Source organism: Atta colombica, unplaced genomic scaffold (assembly GCF_001594045.1).
Source record: "Atta colombica isolate Treedump-2 unplaced genomic scaffold, Acol1.0 scaffold44, whole genome shotgun sequence".
Classification (NCBI taxonomy): Eukaryota; Metazoa; Arthropoda; class Insecta; order Hymenoptera; family Formicidae; genus Atta; species Atta colombica.
Window position 1 is genome coordinate 175,613 of NW_017259533.1, and position 5,073 is coordinate 180,685.

Below are 5,073 nucleotides of genomic sequence, written 5' to 3' on the forward strand. Positions count from 1 at the left end.
CCCTTTATAATATTTGAAGAAAGAAGAGAAAAAGAAATATATAAAAAAATAAAACATGTCATTAGAAAATACAAAATTATGGACATTAAATATTAAAGAAATAATAAATTATACTAATAATTATAATAAAGAATAATAATAGATAAAAATGACTGACAAAAAATTTTTCATGATTTACAAGAAATCAGCCACTAACAATGGAAATGATTAATAACAACATCATCTAATTAAAATATATAACAAAATGAAAACAAATATAAAAACACAATATCTCTCAGCTTAATTGTAACATTCATAAATAAATAAACATCTCTAAGAAAACGCTTCTCCGAAGCGCGAATTTAGGTTATATTTTTATTGCAACTTTTTATTAGAGAAAAGGAACACTTTTCCCAATAACATAACATGACGGTTACTGAATACTGTATTGAGAATCAGCAAATAGGAATACAACCACTGTCGATATTGTGTCGTTGCGCAGTTTTTTTACTATATAAAATATCTGCGCAATCATCGTTAAATAAGGCATACAAGGTACAATAAGGCATTTTGCGTTCCAAAATTCAACTCTGTCAATTCGAGTATTATTTTATTCTTGTCGGTCACCGAATGTTGAATAAAGATAAAAGACTCGAAGTTGACAGAGTCAAGTTTTAGAACGCACCCCCAAAGGATCAATCCAGGTTTGTTCGTATCGCAAATTGCTTCAAATTAACCCGGAGAATACATCGTCGTATATTTAGCAGACAAATTTAAGATTTCTCATTTTTTTAATTGGAATAATTTGGAAAAATTTAGGAAAACATTCTCATAATTTAGGAAATAATAATTTATTTATAATCAATGAAAATTAATCATGCGTATAGTTAGCAAAAATGTATAACATTTTTTATTTTTTTTTTTTATATATTTAATTTATATTTAAAAGTTTGAGTACAATTTGGGAAAGTTTAGGAAAACATAATTTGGGAAATAATAGATATAGGTATATAGATATTGTTTATTATCTTGTTTTATTCACTTATTTGAAACATATATAAAAAGTTTCTATTATTTTCAGAAAATTTGTTTTGTGTTTCGCTATTATTTATACATTCACCTTAAGAATAAATGCACATTTTAATGAAAAATTCTCAATTATATCAGATAATATTTATATATATAATACACTTACTGAGCAATATGTATTTCTATATATTTCTGATATAGATATCTAGAATAATTTAGAATATCAAGAAAGTTAATGGTGAATTCAATCATTCGTACTACATTGGATTAATGCATATTAAAAGGCTACTTTATATAAATATTTATAATTGCAATGCAAGCTAATGTTTTAAGTTATAGTTGAATTATAGCTCTGTGTGTGTGTGTGTGTGTGTGTGTGTGTGTGTGTGTGTGTGTGTTTATGCACTATATTTTTCTAAAAGAGCTTCCCAAACTTGTATGGATCACTTTTTGAAATGGCAAGCATCATGTATTATTTATTTATATCTTAATTAGTTATAGTTACATTTCTAGTTTGACTAAACATATTTAATGTAAAATTATAATCGAATCTTGTACACCTAAAATATTGTAAAAAATTTCCGTAGAAAGATTATTTCTGTAGAAAACAGCATTTTTATATTAATGTATAATTTATTTATATAATCTGTAATATTATAACACATATTATGTATTTAAAAAAAAAAAATTACTACATTAAAAATTCTAGTACTACTTTTATATTGATTAAAGTTATTGATCCAAGAATTATAGAATGAATAATTTTAGATTTCTGTTGAAGTTCTTATGGGTTTTCTTCTTTTGCTAGTTATCAGGTCAATCTCAAGAATCTCCTTTATCTAATAAAACCTGGATGTCCCATTCTATCATCACCATCACTCATATTTATATCAACAATTCTCTCACTTTTTCTTCTCTAATTTACTATTGATAAATATTATTCTCTCTCTCTCTCTCTCTCTCTCTCTCTCTCTCTCTCTCTTTCTCTCTAAGTTTAAATCTCTATATCTCTAAATCTCTCTCTTTAAGTCTAAATTTCTATAAAATATAATGTCTAATTTTTAGTACTAGATTTTCTAATTATTGTCATTGTAAATGGATTTAATAGACTGTTCTTAACAGATACATGGATAGAGATAATGATTCTTCAAGAAGACTTTTGAATTGTTATTTACAATTATTTACAACGTTATTTACAATTATATAAAATGAAAAATAAAGTCAGTAAAAATAATTATTTTAGTTAAATATTGTTATTTTTATGACAATGTTAGATTAATAAGTTTATTTGTCATTTTTCCAAAGTATAATCTTAAATTTCGAAATAGATTAATTTTATCAAAAATAAGTCATCAATATGAACAAAAGTATTAATTTTTGCTTATATTGATTAACTATTTTTGATTTATTATAATTGGAAATAACTGGATTATTTGGATTTTTGTGTAAATTATAATCTGCGCGTCAAAATAAAGTGCAAGTATACAGTTGATAATATAGAAAATGATACCGTACAATAGTGACTAATTTTTATTTTTATTAAATTTATGTAATAATTATTATGTCCAAAATTATGAGACTGTTTTCCTAAACTTTCCCAAATTATTTCCAAGATTTTGCAATAAAAAAAAATGAAAAATGTTACATATTTCTGCTAACTATACGCACGATTAATTTTCATTGATTATAAATAAATTATTATTTCCTAAATTATGAGAATGTTTTCCTAAATTTTCTTAAACTATTCCCAAATTATTCCAATTTAAAAAAATGAGAAATCTTAAATTTGTCTGCTAAATATGCGACGGTGGAGAGCACGTGGATCACAGGTAGCGATTGGATTCTAGAATCACTGTAATGAGAGTCAAATCAAAACAGATTCGCCTCGGGATTGGTCCTAGGTTCGTGCGATGGACCTAGACGATGGATTAGTGAAAACATGTGTTCGTATGCACGTACCGTGTACATGTAGTGAAAATATGAGTTTGTGTACTTTGAATGTGTGAGTGTATAAACGAGGTTCTAGCAATGGCGTTCTTCCAGTTTGTTGTTTCAACTCTCATTAAGCCGGTTCTATATTATTGCAAGCCGATCGCAAGTTTGTTGCGATAGCCAATCTGAAGCTTGTATTTTGAAATCAACGCTTCATATTGGCTGTCGTAACAAACTTGCAATCAGCTTGCAACTAATGTAGAACTAATGTAGTTTCACTGAACTTAGGACATATAAATCCAATAAAGTCATTGTAAAGTCGGTTTTACATTAGTTGCAAGCCGATGACGCAAGTCGACACAAGTACTGTTTTATCTTTGTCACGCTCTGAATGTCAAGAAGGATAGGACAATGCTTATGTTGACTTGTGTCATTAAATGGAAAGCACTCAATAATGGCTCTTGCACACAAAATGCAGTAACGGTTGCCGTACGACGGAAGTTGGCATGATAGTCAATATCTCACTTGCTCGGAAGTAATAGATATATAATTTTCACCGCGCGACAAAAGTTGAACTCAATTCAATTTTTGCCGTGCGGAAGTATAATAATATTACATAATTTCTAGAAGTTTTGCATGGTGAGACTTAAGACATAGAATTATTAGTTAATGCGATAACTTCCGCTGCGTGGTAAGCGTTGCCGCGGTCTGTGTGCAGGAGTCAAAAAGCTTCCATATTATTAAGTTGCAAGCCGATCATAAGTTTGTTGCGACAGCCAATATGAAGTATTAATTTCAAAATATAAGCTTCAGATTGGCTGTCGCAACAAACTTCCGATCAGCTTACAACTAATGTAGAACCGGGTTCAAAAAGTGTAAAATTGAAATTGTACATATATAATAATGAGTGCGTTCAGTAGAATGCAACCGTTTTATGAATGTCTGCTGAAATAAGACTATTCCTCTAGATCTTAAAATATAATTTAATTAGCGCTAAGATAACTTCCAATAATTGCAAAGTAAATATTCTGCTGAACGCAGAGGGAGAGAGAGCCAATGATTTTGTAATAAATAAATTAAAGAAGAACAGCAACAAAGATACAAATATGGTAGAATAAAGTAAAATTTGTTTAAAAATAAATGGTATGAATATGAATGAGCTTAAAAATAAGATTTCAAGAGTATTAATTACGTTTTTGAAAGTATATTTTATTTTTTGTTAGGTATGTAAGTACTTTACTTATATATATACACGATGTATGGTATATACAATTTACCCAGTCAGAAATAGTTCCTCCGACATCGTTACAATGAAAAAATTGTCGATTCGAAACTTGTATCGAAATTTCAACATTTTTGAGTGATAAAAAATTACGTATGTAGAGAGTGCAATGAGAGTTTGATACATTTTAAATATTTTTGATATAAATTTGTGATTACGTAATCTTATATTTTGAATATTTTCGTTCAAAGATCGAAATCGACATTTATTTCGATTTTATTTCGACAATTGTAATATCGCTCTAATCATAAAAGCTCTCTCAAAATTTTTCAGAATTTATAGATAATTTTATAGATAATTTTATAACTTTTTAGAAAAGTGAAATTTTTTTATACGAATCGGAACATTTTTTGCAATTGTCGATAAAATCTACATCTTTTCTTCTAGTAATTCTTTGTATCTTATTTTATTGTTCTACTCCTGCTGAATAACATTATTTTTATTTGTACTTTGTAGTTTATTTAATATAATCTTATTACATCATTTTTTGAGGAATTTCAAGAAATAATGTCTCTTAATAAATACTGACAACCTATCAGCTGTCTCTTATCGTAAATGAGCACAAAATCAAGGAAAAATAGTCATCGACTCTATCAAAGTCTAGCTGGACTAATTCTAGTTTGAATCGATATCAAAATGATCTCGATTTTTAAATTAATAAAATTTAAATGTTGGTTTATCATACAAGTTTCCAATATCATTTGGAAATATAAAAATACTACAGTGTCACTGCTACTGCAGTATTACTACTATAGTAATATATGACGACATATGACGTAACATAGAATTACTTTCAATAATTGTAATATAAAAAATTTATTAGAGTAAAGAGTAAAAAAAATATATATTTA

The 5,073-nt window shown here is 27.3% G+C and overlaps 1 long non-coding RNA gene across 1 annotated transcript in view; it reads right to left on the reverse strand.

Moving 5' to 3' along the window:
* The window catches only part of LOC108691242, a 1,266-nt gene extending 787 nt beyond the window's left edge, over nt 1-479 (reverse strand). The window contains exon 1 of the long non-coding RNA XR_001931922.1: nt 417-479. This is a non-coding gene — a long non-coding RNA (uncharacterized LOC108691242). The remainder of the gene's footprint in view (nt 1-416) is intronic.
* Nucleotides 480-5,073: the final 4,594 nt, after the last annotated feature.